We start from the raw sequence: 23,105 nt of genomic DNA, 5'->3' as shown, positions 1-23,105 counted from the left end.
TGACTTCATGGAAAGTCATTTGGGTGTCTTAGGGATGATTGATATCTCTACAGGTCTTGTTTTTGGTTTCACTTCCGCATTTCAGATCCTTTATCGGGTCAACTTTCGGTTCATCACTGACGCACCGGGGTGAAAAACTTGGGCCGTCACATAAGCTTAATGTTTTCAATGCAAGTTGACATCCCATAGATGAAGACGAGTGTTGTCTCATAGATGTCTTGGATAAGGTTGTTGAGGAATCTATTCCTACCATGGTCATGAAACAACCAACCGAGGATAATCTTTCATCTCTTCTTTCTGAGGATCCCCTTGCATCTTGTCTTCTTGAAATGTATGGTAATTGTGGGTTTGATAATGAAGGGTCAATGAATGAGGTTAATGATCTAATGGAATCCGTTGTAAGTTTAGATTTTCCACCTTGGAAAGCTCCAAAAGAGCCTATTCCTCCACTCTCTAGCACTCTACTAGTCCCATCTCTAGTCTCTCCACCCACTCTTGAGCTTAAAACCCTCCCCCCCGATCTTAAGTATGCCTTCCTAGGCCCGCAAGAAACTCTTCCGGTATCATCTCTTCAAATCTTGAAAAAAGATTAAGAGAATTCTCTTTTAAATGTGCTTAAAGAAAATAAGGAAGCTATTGGGTGGAGTGTAGCGGATCTAAAGGGAATTGACCCTTCCGTTTGTATACATTGCATTCTTATAGAAGAGGATGCAAAACCCTTTAGAGACACCTAAAGGAGATTTAAATCCCAACATGAAAGAAGTGGTTAAAAAGGAAGTTGTTAAGCTTTTAGATGCCTGTATCATTTATCCAATCTTTGATAGCAAATGGGTGAGCCTAACTCAAGTAGTTTCCAAGAAATCAGGGATTATGGTGGTTGAAAATGCAAAAGGTGAGGCAATTTCTAAGCATACTACCAATTCATGGCGTGTATGCATTGACTACCGCAAATTAAATACCGCCACTAGGAAAGATCACTTCCCTTTGCCATTTATTGATCAAATCCTAGAGAGATTGGCCGGGCAACAATATTATTGCTTTCTTGATGGCTATTCGGGTTACAATCAAGTAGCCCTTGACCCCTTAGACCAACAGAAAACCACATTTACTTGTCATTTCGGCACATTTGCTTATAGACGGATGCCATTTGGTTTGTGCAATACCCCTACCACATTTCAAAGGTGTATGATGTTGATTTTTTAGGACATGGTGGAAGAGTATCTAGAGGTTTTTATAGATGATTTTTCTGTCTTTGGGTCTTCATTTGATGCATGCCTTAAAAATCTAAATTTGGTGCTTAAAAGATGTCGTAAACCAAACCTTGTTCTTAGTTAGGAAAAGAGCCATTTCATTGTTCAAGAAGGTATTGTTTTAGGTCACGTCATCTCAAAAAGGGGAATTGAGGTGGATAAAGCGAAAGTTGAGCTCATTTCTGAATTGCCTCCACCTTCTACGGTGAGAGAGATTCGCTCCTTTCTAGGTCATACCGGCTTCTATCGTTGTTTCATCAAAGACTTTAGCAAAATTGGTAGACCCTTGTGCAATCTTCTCGCCAAGGAAACTTCTTTTATCTTTGATCAAGCATGCCTTGATGCTTTTCATAAATTGCGTGACTTATTGTCATCTGCGCCTATTATGCAACCTTTCAATTGGTCATTACACTTTGAAATCATGTGTGATGCTTCTGATTATGCCATGGGAGTAGTTTTGGGATAAAGGGTAGGAAAACTTCCATGCGTTGTATACTATGCAAGCAAAACCCTCTCGGGAGCTCAATTGAACTACTCCACTACCGAGAAAGAATTACTTGATGTAGTGTATGCTCTTGACAAGTTCCGATCTTATCTCTTAGGGTCAAAAGTTATTGTTTATTCTGATCATGCTGCTTTGAGGCACCTTTTGACTAAGAAGAAAACAAAGCCTCGTTTAATAAGGTGGATTTTGCTTCTTCAAGAATTCAATTTTGAAATCAAAGATAAGAAAGGCATCGAACATGTGGTTGCCGATCATCTTTCAAGATTAATGGTAGAATCTTCCTTGAGTCGACCAATTCATGATTTATTTCTGGTTGAACAATTATTCCAAGTTTCTAATGGACAAATGTCTTGGTTTGCCGACATTGTGAATTTTCTTGCAATTGGCAAACTTCCGACCAATTGGTCAAAGCAAGCGAAGAAGCGGTTCTTTACTAACATCCAAAATTACTATTGGGAAGATCCTGTTTTATTTCGATATTGTCCAGATCAAATTGTGAGAAGGTGCATTCCCAAGAGTGAAATTCTAAGTGTGCTTATGTTTTGCCATACCCTTGCATGTGGTGGGCATTTTAGTGCAAAGAAGACCGCCTTGAAGGTGCTTCAAAGTGGGTTATTTTGGCCCACTAGCTATAGAGATGCCTCCAATTTTTGCAAGGAGTGTGAGAAATGTCAAAAAATGGAATGTCGAGAAGAGATATGATGCCTTTAACAAATATTCTCGTTGTTGAAATCTTTGATATTTGGGGCATTGATTTCATGGGTCCTTTCCCTATGTCTTATGGATATCAATACATTTTGCTTGCCATTGACTATGTTTCTAAGTGGGTGGAGGCTTGTGCTACCAAAACCAATGACCACTCCGTGGTTGTCCAATTCATCAAATCCAATATCTTTACTCGTTTTGGTATGCCAAAAGCAATGATTAGTGATGGAGGAAAACATTTTTGCAATTAATTCTTAAAGAAATTATTTCTTAAGTACTCCGTTACTCATAAAGTCGCCACTCCCTACCATCCTCAAACAAGTGAGCAAGTAGAAGTGTCAAACCGGGAAATCAAACATATTCTTGAGAAAATGGTTAATACAACCCGGAAGGATTGGTCGAGTAAGTTGAATGCTGATTTGTGGGTTTAATGAACGGCATATAAGACTCCTATTGGCATGTCTCCTTATAGACTTGTTTATGAAAAGCCTTGCCATCTTCCGGTTGAGCTAGAACACAAGGCTATGTTGGCAATTAAAAAGCTCAATCTTAACCTTGACAAAGCGGGAGAGAACCGATTTGAATGAGTTGGAAGAATTGAGGCACAATGCTTATGACAATGCCAAACTCTACAAAGAGAAGACCAAAGCTTTTCATGACAAACACATTAGGAAGAAATCTTTTGAGCCTGGTAAAAAAGCTTGGCTTTTCAACTCTAGATTAAAACACTTCCCCAGAAAGTTACGGACCAAATGGGAAGGTCCTTATGAAATCATTTCTATTGCACCTCACGCGGCGGTTGAAATTCAAAGTTTAAAGAATGGCAACACATTCAAGGTGAATGGGCAAAGGTTGAAACCCTACATTAAGGGACAAGTTTTCCAAAGGCATATGGAAGCTGCCCTTTTGGTAGATCCAATCTATAAAGAGATATAGTGATGCACTCATTGGTTTCAAGAGAAAGCTCAATTTTCTGCATACTTTTGTCAGTTCGATCAATCTCAAAGTAAGTTTGATCGATCGAACACCTATCTCTGCATCCAATCAACTCTCTGTCCCATCGTGCGAGGATTTCCTGCATATTTCAGCTCTCTATCCCATCGTGCGAACTTCATACTCGATCGATCTGAGAATTCCAAGATCAATCCATTTTCTCTTGGATCGATCGAAGTTCTATACTTAGAAAATTTTTGAAACCCTGCATATTTCAGCTCTTTGTCCCATCATTCAATGATGTCTACAGGATTTCACTTGTCTGATCGATCGAGATTCAATCGATCTAAGTTCGATCGATCTGATGTTTCATAATCTTATTCAAAAAAAAAAAAATCTCTTAATCTTTTAAAGCAGCATTCCGTCTAGCTAAAGACGTTAAACTTAGCAATCATTGTTCATATTTTCTTTTATTTTGTTTAATTTTTTTTTTTTTTTTTATATTTATTTTTATCATTATGCCCTTAAGTGTATTCATGCTTTCATGTTAATTATAGGGCTTGATTCATATCTCTCTTTCACCTTGTGTTATATTGCCTTAGAGTGCATGAATTGATCATTCTTATCCCATTTAACATTTGATGTGAGTTTGCTAGTGTGGTTATTCAAATAGGTTGTTGATTCCAAGTTTGGGGGAGACCCGTTTCATTTTGGATCATTGCCGGGCTTCATGTCTTTTCCACCACGGTATATTCTTTCCATCTTTTTCCTTGTTCTCATTGCACATTGAGGACAATGTGCGGTTTAAGTTTCGGGGTAAGGTGTCTTTGTTACATTCTACTTAAGTTGAGTTTTAAATGCATGATTGAGATTTAGGATCCATATCACGATGATATTGATATTTTGAGGATTATATTGCTTAAAATTTAAAAATTGCTTGACTTGAGAGTCCAATACTCCTTATATGCCTTATGGATGCCATTTAGGAATAAATTTTTCGAAAGATTGATATCTTGCTTGCATTTGTGGTCCACATCATCCTGATTTTGTAATTGTTTTGAGATTCACTCTAAGATTTTACACTAGCACAGGCGCACATTAGTATTCATTTGTGGGGTACATGCTTTGTTGATTATTGAATTGATTATATCCCAATTGAGCTAGTAGTACATTGAAAGCTTTCATTTTAACAGAAGTGGATAACAAACCCTTTCCATTGAATAGCCAGAATTCTAGCCTCATCAAGCACTGAACTTCTCGCACCGAAAGGTGGAGGGCCTAAACTCTAGGTTAATAATTGAATGCTAAAAAAAAAAAGAAAAAGTTGCAAAAGCAATAAAAAAAAGTGAGGACTTCTCCCAAAAGGTGAGAAGTGGGAAATGATTAGATGGAGGTTGTTTTGATTTGTAGCCTAGTTGATTTAAGCTTGTAAGTCCTTAGGGGTGTTTAAATGCCTAATGTCCTAAAGCCGTCTGGTTTGGGAGTCATTGGCCTAACACTCGACCTCATGGATTGCTAGAAAGCTTAATAGATCAACACATTGCACCATGCTTCCATCTTTAATCCTTAGGATTAGAGAGAGAAAAAAAAATTGAGTGAAAAGAATAAGCGCACCTAGATCAATAAAGCTTTAATAAAAGGTCCACTCTTTGTCTTGATGATCGGTACTAGATTTGTGTGCTAGTTTGAGGGTAAGGATGTGATCATTTCTGTAGTTGGCTTAGATAGCAACATACTTGATGCCGGTCCACTCAAAAGGATTCTAGAGTTGTTTTGATTTGCATGATCATTTTCTTGATGTGTGGAGGACCATATTTGTTTGCTTGATGTTGAGATTTTGGGAGATTGCTTGGAAATGGTTGAAAATTTGCATACTTGAGGTAGTTTTCTCCCAATACTTGTTTGCAATGTTGGTGCCTCTTTAGTGATAATGAGCTTAATGTTTGTGGGTATCATTTATAGAAACCCTCACGAGACTTCACTCGCCTACTAGGGGTAACCTAGGTGTTTAAAAGGCTTATTGCATGCACTAAATATAATCGTGTTCCCTACGAAAGTGGCGTTATCCATTTATTACTTTCTAGTTTATAGTTGTATAGTCGTTCATTTCATTCCTTTACTTAAGTTTAGACTAGCAATATTTAAGTTCAGTTCATTGCTAGGGACTAGCAATATTTAAGTTTGGGGGTGTGATGAACGTTGAAAAGTGCGCAATTAAACCCTTTAAGCTTAGGTATTCTAGGACCTTTATCTATCTTACTTTCCCGTTTTAGACTAATTTCAGGTTATTGCCCTTTTTAGGCACTTATCCCAAAAATAAGTTAATTCAACCAAATAAGAGCATTAAAGAAGCTAACTTAAGCTGGATGGAAGAAAGGAGCAAAGTGGAAGCAGAATGAAGCAAAGTGTGGAAATCAGCAAGTTCAATCGATCTCAACATCACTTCGATCGATCGAAGCAACATCGATCTGGACACTTCAAGATGGATTCAAGCCCTTGTCCTTATCCAAAAGATTCCACAAGGTTCAATCGATCTAACATCTCTTCGATTGATCGAAAATATTCGATTTTATCCACACCTACCACCTCACCTACCACTTTTGTCTCTTTCCCAAAATATCCCAAAATATCTCAGAGATTTGTCTTTATTCAAAAAGGCGCCGCCAAGGATGATCGATCTCTACAGCATTCGATGGATCTTACCTAAGCTCGATCGATCTCACCACAGTTCGATCGATCGAAGCTCCTCAAGTCCGAAAAAAATAAGTTCCAACTTATTAAAAGTTGGCTCATGGTGCAATCATTGTAAGGACCCTAGTGCACGAAACCAGACCATTGGGTGTGACACTTGACCAACCTATATAAGGATTTTAAGCTACTTTTTACATATCCATCATCACATACACTTATATACACTTAGAAACATTCTTAGAGAAGAAGAAAAGAGAGGAGGAGAGGCTAAAGACACCTCTTTGGGAGTTCTTCCATTCTTCTAGGGTTTCCATCAAGAAGGAGGTCATTCCTATCGTAGAGATAGCCTTTGAGGGTTGGATGAATACTTCAATGAGTGGCTAAACATCTTCTTGGGGCTAAAGTTAGCCCTAAGCATGCTTTCTAGACTCTAATGCTTTGTATTTTGAGGGGATTTTCGTTGTAATCTTGTCTTGACACTTATTTTATATATGAATCTTGTTTATTCAATGATTTGTGTGATTTAATACTTCCAATCGATCATTTCATTCTATCCATATGTCTATGTATGTTAGAATAAATGTTCATGTGTTTATCACTAGTTTTTGTGTTATTGATGCATGTCTATGTGTGTTGATGCTATGGATCTAGAAATTGTCAAGGTATAGTGCTTAATAGAATACTATTGTGATTTATTTGATGGTTCATACTCATGTCTTGATAGATTGTGCTTCTCCCTTAGTTTATTTAGTTTAGTTTTCACGCCCTTAACTTAGTTGTAGTGTAGTTGCCTTAGTGGTTAGATGGGAGAACAATCCATGCTTGTTGTTTGATGTTTCATGCTTATGAATACAAGTAGTATTATTCTCTAACCATGTGATGTGTTTGGATTGTGAGCTTAAAGGAAGGATTAATGGCTTAATTTGATGTATTGTGCTATTCACTAGGTTGCTTAAACAATATATGCTTAATTGGTCATCCATACTTGTCGAAACAATCAATCACACACTCTTAAATTGTAACACATGTTTCCCCTCATTAATTATACATTGAATGTCTAGAATGGTGATGTTTAGTGATGACCTCTAGACCCCAAGACCTCATTCTCTTATTTTCTCTAAATTTCATTTAAATTGCTTATTTTACATTGAACTTGTTTAATTTAATTTGTAATCTAATCAACCAAACACACCACCTTTTGATCACTCGACCTACTAACCCTATACATTGTTTCCATTGCAAGTATGCCTAAAAATCCCTTGAGACGATCCCTACACACCCTAGCTATATTTTTAGTTAGAGGTAATAGTGGCTTTTACAAATTTAAAACTTGGCCACACTATTTTGCATATCTTTAAACGTTGGTGCGACGACAACACCATGAATTAATGCTTTTAATTGATCATTTAGTTCTATCCATATGTCTATGTATGCTATAATGAATGTTCTTGTATTTTTCTCTAGATTTAATGAAATTAATGCATGTCTATGTGTGTTTATATTGTTAATCTAGTGATAGTCAAGGCATGATGCTTAATTGAATACTCTTGTGGTTTATTTGATAGTTCATACTTATTTCTTGATGGATTGTTCCACATCTTTAGTTTAATTTTCATGTCACTAGCTTAGTTGTAGTGTAATTGCTTTAATTTCTTAAATAGGTGGACAATCCATTCTTGTTGTTTGATGTTCCATACTTATGAGTGTAAAGAGTATTCTCTAGATTATTGTGTGTGCACTAATTGTAGTTTAATTGAATGGTTGTTGGTCTCATTTAATAGGTTGTGCTATTCAGTAGATTGACTAGACAATCTATACTTATTTGCCATCCATTATGCTTTGTTTTCAATTGGTGTCACACACACATTTTTACAACTTGAATTTTCCCATTGATTTATAATTGCTAGTGTTTGGTGAAATGAAGCTTAGTGGTGAACTCTAAGCCCCAAGGCCTCTCTCTCACATATCTTTCCCTAATTTCTAGATTTTTATTTAATTTCATTATTTTAATTGAACCAATAGTTTAATCAAATCAAACCATCTTTTGATCATTCGACCTACTACTCAATCATTGATTCCAAAAAACCGTTCAGTTCCCTTGGGATGATCCCTACTCACTTTAGCTATATTAATAGTTAGTAATGGTAGTGACATTCTATAAATTCAAACTTGGCCACATCTCATAACACCAATTTGGTGGTGCACACAACCTCTCACACCAAGTTTTGGCACTATTGCCGGGGGATTGGCAATGCCGTATTTTAGAACCAATTAAGAATTAGTACTCCTTTGATCTTGTTTATATTTTTATTTTACTTTGGTTACTTATTGTATTTGTTCTTGATTGGTTAAGTGCATTGAGTCAAGAGGAGTGAAGCAAGGGAATTTTAAAGCAAAGAAGCAAGCTAAGCTAAGCAAAGCAAAAGCATAAAAAGCTAAAAAAAAAAAAAAAAAAAATTTGCAAAGTAAAGCAAGGCAAACAAAAATTGAAAATAAATTAAAGCTGCTTAAAGACCCTTTGTGAGCTTTTCTAACTCTTTCTATAGTTAAATCATCAACCCGCGTGGGGGCAATTTATTTTTCTTGCATATTATTGCAAGCATGGGAGTATGGGATCAATGTATGTGGATGTTTGTTGATTGACTTGTTGTGGAGGAGAAGTGATTGCTATTTGCTACTTGCTAGTTATTATTTGTTTTGATTGTGCATGCATGGTTGTAGGTCGTTAAATCCTACTCTTGTCCCATTAAATTTGAATCTTGAATCCATTGTTCATACTTCTAGGGGAAGGGGTAATTCTAGTGACTCCATTTCATCAATGGAGGAACATAATGAGGACCATGTGGAGGACCTTGGTCACATCGACCAACAAGGCATCCTCCACCCTAATGTGCATCAACATCATGACAACATTCAAGTACCATTAGGCATGCCTAGATCCTTCATTCCACAATAACAAGGCCAAGTTCCAATGGGAATGCCTCGGCCAATTTTTGTTCCACCTCCACCTCTCATTGTTCAAGTAAATCATGGTGCTCGTGTAGAGCCACTGGTTGTGAATGCTCCCCTTGCTTTAAGAGATCATTATGTGCCAAATGAGTATAATGCAAAAACGTGCATTCAATTACCTCCGTTTAGAGCACACCATTATAAGATTAAACCACAAAAAATTCAAATGCTTTCCAATTACCATGGGCTACCAAGTAAAGAACCTTACAAGCATTTAGATGAGTTTCTTGAAGTGTGTTCCACCGTGAAATATACGGACATGCCGGAAGAGGTTTTGAGGCTTAAACTCTTCCTTTTCACCCTTAAAGATAAAACAAAGTACTGGTTTAACAATTTGAGGCCTTTTTCGATAACTTCTTGGGCAGAGATGCAACAAGAGTTCTTGAAAAAGTACTATCCGGTATCAAAGACCAATTCAATGAGAACTTCAATTCGAGAATTTTCTTAAAGGGAAGGGGAATTGTTTCATAAGGCATAGGAGCAATTGAATGATTTTCTTAGGAAGTGTCCACACCATGACATTCCTAAATGGCAATTGGTTCAATTTTTCTTTGAAAGTTTGTCAGATAATTATAAAGGAATGGTTGATGCTTCTATGGGTGGTTCTTATCTTGATAGTCATGAAGATGATGTATGGCGCTTAAATGCATCGATCTTTATCATCTAAAAATAGTAGAAATTTAGGTGGAAGGAAGAATGTTGGCTTATATCAAGTTGACCATTCTAATGATATAGTCGCCGAAGTGAAGTCTTTATCCCAAAGGTTTGATCAATTTTGATCAACCAAAATTCGGTGAACCAAGTGTTTTCCTCCCCTAATCATACTCATCATCCTTCCAATTAATCATGCATGACTTGTTCTAGTGTTTTACATTCTACTTCTAATTATCCTCGTCCTTATGGACATGTGCAAAGTGAACACCATGAACAAGTGAATACCGCTTTTGTTAACCAAGGGAATAATTCCTATGGCACTCACTATAATGCCGAGTGGAGGAACCATCCAAACTGCTCTTGGAAAAGCCAAGGGGAAGGCTTAAACCCTCCCCAAAGTGGTTTCCAAAGCAAGTATGTTGCCCCCAATGCAAGGTCAAGGTTCCCAAGGTTATCATTTATCTTATCAAGTATCATATATAAACCAATTTTCAAACTCTCATTTTCTAAACCAATCTTCATATTCTCAAGGAAATTTAAGAAGTCCCGCATTTGAAGAGAAAGTTCTAACCGCTTTGGGTACTTTGGAGGCAAACACCCAATTGCTTCATTCTCATTCCCAATTGATTACAAAGCTAGAAACCCAAGTCCGGTAAATAACTAGTACATTGAATGCTAGGGAAAAAGGAAAAATGCCTTTGAATCCACCACCCAAGCAACAATTTGTTGTAGAGACCAATTCCTCTTCGGAAGGTCACACACTTGAACATGTGAATGCGGTGACCACATTGAAAAGTGGAAGAGTTATTGATAATCAAGATGGTGTTCCCAATAAAGAGAGTGAACTAGTGCAATCAAAAGTTGACACCCGTCCCGTCTCACATCCTATTCCTCCTTCATTGCATGTGAGAGATTCCATTGATGAAAATGTTTCCAAAAATGATTTTGAGAAATTTTTTGAGCCTAAAGCTCCATTTTTGGATGCTTTGAAAGCATCCACCTCTCTTGAAAAGCAACAAAATAAGGTAAATGAAATCATTGAAGTATTTAGGCAAGTGAAAATTAATCTTCCACTCTTGGATGCAATTAGACAAATTCCGGCCTATGCCAAATTTTTAAAAGATTTTTGCACCGTTAAGAGGAAGAATAAAAGCCAAGCACCCAAAAAAGTTGTCTTAACCGAGCAAGTAAGCTCAATTTTGTAATGCAACACCCTCTCAAAATTCAAAGACCCCGGTTCACTAACTACTTCTTGCACTATCGGTGATCATGTTATCAATCGGGCTCTTTTGGATTTAGGAGCGAATGTGAATCTTCTCCCTTATTTGGTTTATGTTCAATTGGGCTTCGCTGATTTGAAATCGACGTCGGTAGTTTTGTAACTAGCTGACCGATCAATAAAGAAGCCCCGGGCTATCATTGAGGATGTATTGATTAAAATTGATAAGTTTTTCTTCCTGGCTGATTATGTTGTCATTGACACGAAACCGGTCCCAAATCTTAAGAGCCAAATTCTCGTTATCCTTGGCCATCCTTTCTTGACTACAGCTAATGCCAATATTAATTGTAGGACGGGGATAATGAAGATTTCATTTGGTCACATGAAAGTGAAGTTGAACATTTTTAATCTAACCTCGAATTCTATGGACAAGCATGAAGATGTATGTGTTGTTGAAAAATGTCTTGAAAATGAATTTGAAAAAAATGAATTTTTGTTTGATGTTGGAACTTCAAATGGTTTATCTCCCAAAATGATTTCCAAAAATGTTGTTTCAAAGTCTAGTGTTGAAAGAGCATGGAAGCCCAATGATTCTGTTGACAAAGGACCTTCAATCTCATTTGAATCAAATCCAACAAATTCCTTAGGGAATTGTTTGTTGGGTGGGATTCAAAGTTCCATTCACCTCGCCAAGGAGGGGATGCATTCTAAGATTTTTGATCCATGCTAAAAGAGCCCAACGTCTTGCTAGAGACGTTAAAGACTAGCGTGCTTCGTATTACAACCCTATTCCTCCCTCATTTGTTGTTTTGATATTTCTTGTGTCGTCTAGATATGTACTGAATTGAAAAATCTAGCTTCTCGGCAATTTCTTGCATTTGTGCACTTCCAGTGAAGTTTCGATCGATTGAAGTTCAGTTCGATTGATCGAAATTCCACTTTGATTGATCGAACCCACTGAATTGATAACTTTTCACCTTCCAATCCAATCGATCGAAATCCATTTGGATCGATCGAAACTAAGTGTTCAATTGATCGAAGTCCTTCAATTGATCGAAAATTCATTATTTGAAATTCCGAAAAATGCTTTGACTGTTCACCTTCTCCCACCCTAAACCCTAATTTATTTATTTTTGTGACGACCCTGGTTTTTAGGCCATCGTGTCCTGTGATGAACCGAAGATTGACCCGATAACGGATCCAATATGCGGAAGCGAAAACAGAAAACAATACTCTAAGAAGTCAAAGTGACCTTCCATGAGGTCGTGAAACTCAACAAGAACTGATGCGGAAGCAAAAGATCAAAAATATGACAAATAAGCCCCCAGGGGCAAAATAGTCATTTCTGAAAACTATAGATTCGGGTGCCACCGAGCACACCACTAGAAGGACAACAAAAAACTAATCAAGATGGACTCAAGAATCGCATGATTCGGAGTCCGAACGAAGGAGAAACAGCATGACGAAGAAAAACGAGCACTTAAAGCAAAAAGGGTAAACTGGTAATTATCCAGGAAGAACCGGGTGCAACCGAGCACACCGTTAGAAAGACAGCGAAAAATTAGTCAAGTTAAAAAAAAAAATTCACTTGAATCGGAGTCCGGACGAAGGAGAAAAGCCCAAAAGAAGAATTGACGTCGCGGCAGCCCAACGAGGGGCCATGGCGCACATGGCGCCCATGCGCAGCCCACCGGCGTGCATGCCGGCGCCCAAAGACATGGCTGGTGGCAGTCCTTGGCTGCTGCTACATTTTTTTTTTTTTATCTGCCCAGAACTGAGGCTTGAAATGAAGGTCAAGACGAGTTTTTCTGGAAAAACACGAAGAAGAAACCCCCCCCCCCCCCCCCCCCAAAAAATCGAGTTTTCTACCCGACAACACGGACGGAATCGAAAAAAACTCACTGTGAAATCTCCAAAATTCCCCTAGATCAGAACTGAACAAGAGGGTCATAAAGCTGCTAAATCAAAACTAGAAGCTGAAACTTCACGAGGGATTTCTGGTACCAAGATGACATTTTCTGGAAAAACACACGAAAAAGAAACCCCCCCTAAAATCACGTTTTCTAAGTGACCATGTCGAAAAAAGAAAATAAAACTGATGTGAAAGTTCCATAATGCCCCTAGATCAGAATATGCAAAAAAAATGCAAAATGAATTTACAAGAGGCTCAAAACACAAACGATGAGGTTTTGCCCAGAAACGACTATGCACGCAAACGTAACTTACCTATTTAGACGCGCTACAATGGTCCATAGCTTAAAAATATAGCCGATGCAAAATCCGACCCCCCAATGGGCAAAAAGGCAAAAATGGACTTGGAATGGAAACCATTGAATCCAAAAATTCAAAACGGGATCAAATGACCGTTTGGCCCTTGGCCACACTTCATACAAGATTAATAAGACCCTATAAAAGAATGAAAATGGAATTCCCACTACCGATGCAACCGTGGTGAAGCAATGGCTTGCGATTTTTCAAGTTTTTCATAACATTTCATGAAGTTAAAAAGTTACACAGAATACAATATACATGTCATTGGCCTCTGGCCTCATCTCATACATATCAAATACATTGAAAGGAGTGTACTTAAGTACACATTACATACATGGAATCAAACATACATATTTTGACATATAAGTCTACAAAATGACATTTCATGCTAACATTTGCATGAAATGGAAACTTGAAAGCTACTCGACATCCAAGGAATGCTAGGCTTCATGAACCAAGTCTTCGTACCTAAAATATGCCCCAGTATCGTAGGGGTGAGTAACATAAAGCTACTCATAGGAGATGAGCATGCATCGACCTAGCATTTTACAAATCTATCACCTTAAGGTGAAACATGTTAAAGGGGCTTATGCCACCTAACGTCTATGTCCAAGTAAGACTCGGGGAGCATCCTAAGCTACCTTAGAGTCTAAGCAACAAGAATCATGATATACATACGTGTATGAAACGAATCATGGTTGGGATAATCCAAAGAACACAACAAGAAGAATGCTTGAGCATAGATTAACATGAATTGCATTTTCAATACAATTGAACTAGGTCTAAAGTAATCCATACAACATGACAAAAGCATATTTGAATACAAGTTAACAAGAATCACATTATCTATACAATTCAACAACAAAAGAGCATGTTATACAATGCAACAAGGTTTAAGTTCTCAAAGCCGTCAACTTAGAATCTAAAGCACAAAATAACAGTAGTGGTTCATGCCACCTAACGTCTATGTTATAAATGAATCAATAGGATCAATCCTAAGCTTTATTAGAACGTTAAAACACGATTTTCAATATCGATGCAATTTAACTAACATTGGAATTTCCAATACAACGCATAAAGCACAATTTCGCAAAGTTAACATCCTGTAACTTTAAATGGAACGACAAATAAGAAACAACAAGTTACAACATCATCTAGTTATCAACTTGAAAATGAAATGCGAAATCAAACAAAGTGGATACTCGGACGTCACGCCGGATCAGACCGACAACATAGTTACTTTAGGGTTACTAGCCCATGGGTAACCTCCCTATGTGCACACTAGACTATATATAGAGGGACTATCCCCAGTACAAGAACCACGTCCTAGCCATAGCCAAACAACGACATCCCCAAGTTTCCAAAATCAACAAGTTGTGCAACAACGCATATATCAATAGGAATATGCAAGATAATCAACTATCTACCAGGCACAACCAAATTTGGAAACCTATACCATACATACTCTAAGTCCACAACTAATATGATATGATGAATGTCGAATCTTCAGTGTGCGATTCGTTACACGCTATGCATGAATGATGTTAATTACGAAATGTACAAATCATTACACAAGGCAACAATATATTCAATAAGGAAAACATATTCTCATGAGTATAAACATAGCAACTATGTTATCTAATGCTCAAAACATAACCAAATGAATATACAACAAGTCCATGTCTAGGATTTTGATATAGAAACGACTTTCAAACACAATTAAATCCATGGCTCAATTCGATAGAATTTAATTAAATAAAAAAATTAAATTCCCTAGATTCTAATTCAATTCCAAATAACCTTAAATTAATACATATTAAAGAACATGGCATGGTCATCACCTTTATCCATTCTAAAACTCAATTAGGTTATTGGAACAACAAAATAGAACTCTAATTAAATCATGCTAATTTAATTACCAAGGTTCTAAAGCAACTTCAAATGGTCCACAATTAATATATACTATTAAATAAGTCATGGCCAATATAAATATCAAGTTAAAATCTAAATTAAGCTAATGGGACCACAAAATAGATTTTAATTAATTCTTTTAATTAAAATCTCTAGATTTTCACACTTAACCAAATGCTCTCAATTTAACATATCTTAGAGAATATGCCAAGGACTAATGTAATATCACATTACAAGTTTATTTCATTCGATTTAAGACCATGTGACTTAACATTTCACTAAAGTTAAATATAAATTAAAAGTTGCAATTCTCATGCAATTAATCCCAATTTAATATATGTGAACAATCACACCAAAGCTTAATTTTCTAGCATGCCATAATTCAATTCCAAGTTGTATATCACCATGAGGATTAAATCTTAAACAATGAATTTAATTAAATGAAAGGTTGGAAAACCTAACCGAATATTCTAAATCAAACATATGTGAAGCTATATGGCATGTAAGTCAAGAATATCAAGTCGGAATTTAAATAAAGTGAATAGTGCACTTGGGGCAAATTAATTAATCAAATTAATTAATAATTACTAATTTTCAAAACACCTCTAATTATTTTCAAATTCAACTATGTTAGAGAGCATGCAAAGGCCTAATTTAATATGCTAACACATATTGATTTTAAGCTAGTTAAGGCCATGTGAATTAATCTTTCACCTAAGATAAATATTAAATAAAATCTTTAATACTTATTCAAATGTTCCAATTTTAATACACGACAATGAGCATATCAAGGGGCAATATAAAATCATGCTACATATTTAAACCAAGTCATGAGCAACCGGGAAAATTAGATCCCGTACAAGAAAAATAAATAATAAAATCTCTAGATTTTATATTTAATCATGCAAACAAATAGTATAAGCATCACAAGCATGCTATATAACAAGAATTTAAACCTAGAACATCTCCTACCTCAATTTGAGATGAAAATCTCAAAAGCCATCAAAATGGAACGGCTCCGAATCCGACGAAACTACTAGGTTTTGTCGGGGACAACGCCGTGAACATAACCCCCATGAAAGCCCCATCAAAATCATAACTTGACCTCAAAACCAAACTCAAGAAATGGTCAAAACTGAATTCTAATAAGGGGGAAAGGTAGAGCACGGCGAGGGGAACAACAAACGTTAAGGCCGAAGATTTTCCATTAAGGAAAAGTGAACCAAAAGAGGAGAGAGAAGATGGCAGCACCCCTTGGGCTGCCATGGGAGCTCCAGGTCATGCATGAAGAGGGGAGAAGATGAAAAATGAAATATCTCACCCCCCTTTTATAGAAATCTCAAAAAGTGCCCCGAACGGGGCCTGCCAGGTCCGAAAAAGTAAAATTTGAGCAGACGCGCTCAAATGGCAAAACTTTGTGAACGAAAAAGATTCAAAATGATAAAATATGAACAACAGAAGAAACGGCATCAAAAACCGTGTAACGACCCAGTCATTTGCCTCCCTTTCCTTTTTCTTGAAATTTTACGAATGAATTTTTTTCGTTTAATTTTCTTTTCTGAGCTCTGTTTCGTGTCACTTAGTGTCATCTCGAGTGCTCAAAATTGGTTTCTGAGACTCTTTCATGTGAATTGACAACTTCCTTTGAGGACCGAGTCATTTTCGCATTTTTCGTTTTTCGGACACTATGCGTTATTTCGTCTTTTCCCTATTATGTCATTTTCCCTATTTCGTCTTATATCTGTTTGTCAGTTTTTGGCACAACCTCACTTCTCATGCTCGGAGTTGGTTTTTGACTTTACGTGCCTTCATCTTGAGTGGTTTCCTCGAAATACGTATCTTCACTTTTACAAAAAAAGTACTCTGGTTGCTCCCGATGTCCATAGGGGCATGGATGCAAAGTTGTTTGAAATTATTTTCTTTTCTTGGGGTGTTTTTCGTAAATATCTTTTGAAGATATTTTATTTCAGGGGTTTTTAAGAAAATATTTTTGGAAGATATTTTCATTCTGGGCCATAAGTGCAGTTTTCACTTTTTGGAGGGGCCATTGTGTAATTAATGAAAGTTATTGCAAAATGTCTTGTTTTGAGCCTGGATCCTTGTACGAGATTCATTTTCACATTTCGTTGAGTTATGTACTCTTGAAATTTCCTCCTGGTCGATGTTTTCCAGTTTCAGGGTTTTTGGCCCTAGTTTTTGCCAAAATTGTTTTGGGCATAACTTTCTGCTCGGGACTCAGTTTTTGACGTTGTTTTTTCCGTTGTTCATATTTTATCATTTTGAATCTTTTTTTGTTCACAAAGTTTTTCCATTTGAGCGCGTCTGCTCAAATTTTACTTTTTCAGACCCGGCGGGGCCCATTCGGGGCACTTTTTGAGATTTCTATAAAAGGGGGGTGAGATATTTCATTTTTCATCTTCTCCCCTCTTCATGCACAACCTGGAGCTCCCATGGCAGCCCAAGGGGTGCTGCCATCTTCTCTCTCCTCTTTTGGTTCACTTTTCTTTGATGGAAAGTCTTCGGTCTTAACGTTTGTTGTTCCCCTCGCCGTGCTCTACCTTTCCCCCTTATTAGAATTCAGTTTTGACCATTTCTTGAGTTTGGTTTTGAGGTCAAGTTATGATTTTCATGGGGCTTCTTGCGGATTCTTATTCACGGTGTTGTCCCTGACAAAACCTCTCGGTATCGTCGAATTCGGAGCACTTTTATTTTAGTGGGCTTTTGGGATTTTCATCTCAAATTGAGGTAGGAGATGTTATAGATTTAAATTCTTATTATATAGCATGCTTGTGATACTTATACTACTTGTTTGCATGATTAAATATAAAATCTAGAGATTTTATTATTTATTTTTCTTGTACGGGATCTAATTTTCCCGGTTGCTCATGACTTGGTTTAAACATGTAGCATGATTTTATATTGCCCCTTGATATGCTCATTGTCATGTATTAAAATTGGAACATTTGAATAAGTATTAAAGATTTTATTTAATATTTATCTTAGGTGAAAGATTAATTCACATGGCCTTAACTAGCTTAAAATCAATATGTTTTAGCATATTAAATTAGGCCTTAGCATGCTCTCCAACATTGTTGAATTTGAAAGTAATTGGAGAAGTTTTGAAAATTAGTAATTATTAATTAATTTGATTAATTAATTTGCCCTGAGTGCACTATTCACTTCATTCGAATTCTGACTTGATATTCTTGATCTACATGCCATATAGCTTCACATATATTTGACTTAGAATATTCGGTGAGGTTTTGAAACCTTTTATTTAATTAAATTTCATGTTTAAGATTTAATCCTCATGGTGATATACAACTTGGAATTGTATTGTGGCATGCTAGAAAATTAAGCTTAGGTATAGTTGTTCACATATATTAAATTGAGATTAATTGCATGAGAATTGTAACTTTTAATTTATATTTAACTTTAGTGAAAGGTTAAGTCACATGGTCTTAAATTGAATGAAATAAACTTGTAATGTGATATTACATTAGTCCTTGGCACATTCTCTAAGATATGTTAAATTGAGAGCATTTGGTTAAGTTTAAAAATCTAGAGATTTTAATTAAAAGAATTAATTAAAATCTATTTTGTGGTCCCATTAGCTTAATTATGGTTTTAACTTGATATTTGTATTGGCCATGACTTGTTTACTAGTATATATTAATTTGGGACTATTAGAAGTTGTTTTAGAACCTTGGTAATTAAATTAGTATGATTTAATTAAAGTTCTACTTTGTTGTTCCAACAACCTAATTGAGTTTTAGAATGGATATAGGTGATGACCATACCATGTCCTTTAACATGTATTAAATTGAGGTTATTTGGAATTGAATCGGAATCTAGAGAATTTAATTGTGTTTATCTATTTAAATTCTTTCAATTTGCTCCATGATCTAGTTGTGTTTTAGAAGTGGTTTCTATATTCAAATCATGGACTTAGACTTGTTATATATTCATTTGGTTATGTTTTGAGCATTGGATAACATAGTTGTTATGTTTATACTCATGAGAAAATGTTTTCCTTATTGAATATATTGTTGCCTTGTGTAATGATTTGCACATTTCGTGTTTAACATCATTCATGCATAGCGTGTAACGAATTGCACACTGAAGATTTGACATTCATCACATCATATTAGTTGTGGACTTAAAGCATATATTGTATAGGTTTCCAAATTTGGTTGTGCTTGGTAGATAGTTGATTATCTTGCATATTTCTGTTGATATATGCGTTGTTACACAACTTGTTGATTTTGGAAACTTGGGGATGTCGTTGTTTGACTATGGCTAGGACGTGGTTCTAGTATGGGGGATAGTCCCTCTATATGGTCTACTGCGCATATAGGGAGGTTACCCATGGGTTAGTAACCCTAAAGTAACTATGTTGTCGGTCTGATCAGGCGTGACGTCCGAGTATCCACTTTATTTGATTTTGCATTTCATTTTCAAGTTGATAACTAGATGATGTTGTAACTTGCTGTTTCTTATTGGTCGTTCCATTTTAAGTTATAGGATGTTAACTTTGCGAAATTCTGCTTTATGCGTTGTATTGGAAGTTCCAATGTTGGTTAAATTGCATCGATATTGAAAATCGTGTTTTGACGTTTTAATAAAGCTTAGGATTGATCCTATTGATTCATTTATAACATAGACGTTAGGTGGCATGAACCACTACTGTTATTTTGTGCTTTAGATTCTAAGTTGATGGCTTTGAGAACTTAAACCTTGTTGTATTGTATAACATGCTCTTTTGTTGTTGAATTACATGGATAATGTGATTCTTGTTAACTTGTATTCAAATATGCTTTTGTCATGTTGTATGGATTACTCTAGACCTAGTTCAATTGTATTGAAAATGCAATTCATGTTAATCTATGCTCAAACATTCTTCTTGTCGTGTTCTTTGGATTATCCCAACCATGATTCGTTTCATACACGTATGTATATCATGATTCTTGTTGCTTAGACTCTAAGGTAGCTTAGGATGCTCCCCGAGTCTCACTTGGACATAGACGTTAGGTGGCATGAGCCCCTTTAACATGTTTCACCTTAAGGTGATAAATTTGTAAAATGCTAGGTCGATGCATGCTCATCTCCTACGAGTAGCTTTACGTTACTCACCCCTACGATACTGGGGCATATTTCTAGTACGAAGACTTGGTTCGTGACGCCTAGCATTCCTTGGATGTCGTGTAGCTTTCAAGTTTCCATTTCATGCAAATGTTAGCATGAAATGTCATTTTGTAGACTTATATGTCAAAATATGTATATTTGATTCCATGTATGTAATGTGTACTTAAGTATACTTCTTTCAATGTATTTGATATGTATGAGATGAGGCCGGAGGCCAATGACCATTATATTGTATCATATGTATCTTTTGATTTCTTAAAAAGCTATGAAAACCTTGAAAAATCGCAAGTCATTGGTTCACCATAGTTGCATCGGGTGTGGGAATTCCATTTTCATTCTTTTATAGGGTCTTATTAATCTTGTATGAAGTGTGGCCAAGGGCCAAATGGTCATTTGACCCCGTTTTGTATTTTTGGGATTCCGAGTTTTCATTCCAAGTTCCATTTTTGCCTTTTTGCCCGTTGGGGGGTCGGATTTTGTATCGGTGGTATTTTTAAGTCATGGACCATTGTAGTACGTCCAAATAGGTAAGTTACGTTTGCGTGCATGGTCGTTTCCAGGCAAAACCTTATCGTTTGTGTTTTGAGCCTCTTGTGAATTCATTTCTCATTTTTTTTGCATATTCTGATCTAGGGGCATTATGGACCTTTCACCTCAGTTTTATTTTCTTCTTTCAACATGGTCACTTAGAAAACGTGATTTTAGGGGGGATTTCTTTTTCGTGTTTTTCCAGAAAATATCGTCTTGGTACCGGAAATCCCTCGTGAAGTTTCAGCTTCCAGTTTTCATTTAGCAGCTTTATAACCCTCTTATTCAGTTCTGATCTAGGGGCATTTTGGGGATTTCATAATGAGTTTTTTTCGATTCCGTCCACGTGGTCGGGTAGAAAACTCTTTTAGGGGGGGGTTTCTTCTTCGCATTTTTCCAGAAAAACTCGTCTTGACCTCCGTTTCAAGCCTCGGTTCTGGGCAGATCAAAAAAAATGTAGCAGCAGCCAAGGGCTGCCACCAGCCATGTCTTTGGGCGCCGGCATGCACACCGGTGGGCTCACGCATGGGCGTCGTGTGCGCCATGGCCCCTCGTCGGGCCGCCGCGACGTCAATTCTTCTTTTGGGCTTTTCTCCTTCGTCCGGACTCCGATTCAAGTGAATTTTTTTTTTTGAACTTGACTAATTTTTCGCTGTCTTTCCAACGGTGTGCTCGATTGCACCCGATTCTTCCTGGATAATTACCATTTTACCCTTTTTGCTTTAAGTGCTCATTTTTCTTGGTCATGCTGTTTCTCCTTCGTTCAGACTCTGAATCATGCGATTCTTGAGTCCATCTTGATTAGTTTTTCGTTGTCCTTACAGCGGTGTGCTCGGTGGCACCTGAATCTATGGTTTTCAGAAATGACTATTTTGCCCCTTGGGGCTTATTTGTTATATTTTCGATCTTTTGCTTCCGCATCAGTTCTTGTTGAGTTCCACGACCTCATGGAAGGTCACTTTGACTTCTTAGAGTCTTGTTTTCTGTTTTCCCTTCTGCATTCGAATCCGTTATCGGATCATCCTTACGGTTCATCACAGGACACGCTGGCTTAAAAACCAGGGTCGTCACAAACCGAGTCCCGAGTAAAAAGTTATGCCCAAAACAAGTTTGGCGAAAACCGGGGCCAGAAACCCTGAAACTGGAAAACATCGACCAGGAGGAAATTCCAAGAGTACATAACTCGACGAAATGTGAAAATGAATCCTGTACGAGGATCCAGGCTCAAAACAAGACATTTTGCAATAACTTTCATTAATTGCACAATGGCCCCTCCAAAAAGTGAAAACTACACTTATGGCCCAAAATGAAAATATTGTCCAAAAATATTTTCTTAAAAACCCCTGAAATAAAATATCTTCAAAAGATATTTACGAAAAACACCCCAAGAAAAGAAAATAATTTCAAACAACTTTGCATCCATGCCCCTACGGACACCAGGAGCAACTAGAGTACTTTCTTGCAAAAGTAAAGATACGTATTTCGTGGAAACCACTCAAGATGAAGGCACGTGAAGTCAAAAACCAACTCCAAGCATGAGAAGTGAGGTTGTGCCAAAAACTGACAAACGGAGATAAGACGAAATAGGGAAAATGACAGAATAGGGAAAAGACGAAATAGCACACAGTGTCCAAAAACGAAAAATGCGAAAATGACTCGGTCCTCAAAGGAAGTTGTCAATTCACATGAAAGAGTCTCAGAAACCAATTTCGAGCACTCGAGATGACACTAAGCGACACGAAACTGAGCTCAGAAAGGAAAATTAAACGAAAAAAAATTCATTCGTAAAATTTCAGGAAAAAGGAAAGGAAGGCAAATGACCAGGTCGTTACAATTTTATTTTTCTTTTTCTTTTTCTTTCTCCTCCACTATTTTTCTTTTTCTTTTTCTTTCTCCTCCACTATTTTTATTTTTCTTTTTCTTTTTCTTTCTCCTCCACTATTTTTCTTTTTCTTTTTCTTTTTCTTTTTATTTTTTTTTCTTTCTCTCCCTTCCTCCATCTCTCTTCACCTTCTCTCTTTCTGCAAACCCCCCTCTTCTCTCCCGATTTCTCTATCTCCCTCCCATCTTTCAATCTTAATCCCTCTCACTCTCTATCTCCAACCAAGCACCACCCTAGCTCCTTCTGCTTTAAGCACGGGCGAGCAAGCCCACAACTTCCCACTTCGCCGCCACCACTTCCATTGTTTCCTGCAAGACTTTTGGCCAAAGGCCAAGCCTCTTCATTTTCCTAGCTCTATTCACTCTCGGTTCTCTTAAACCCATCATCTCCGGCCAATTTAGG

Source organism: Cornus florida, unplaced genomic scaffold (genome assembly GCF_030987335.1).
Source record: "Cornus florida cultivar Cherokee Brave unplaced genomic scaffold, ASM3098733v1 CherokeeBrave_3.0.0_Hap2_Chr01, whole genome shotgun sequence".
Classification (NCBI taxonomy): Eukaryota; Viridiplantae; Streptophyta; class Magnoliopsida; order Cornales; family Cornaceae; genus Cornus; species Cornus florida.
This window is presented reverse-complemented; position numbering follows the sequence as displayed.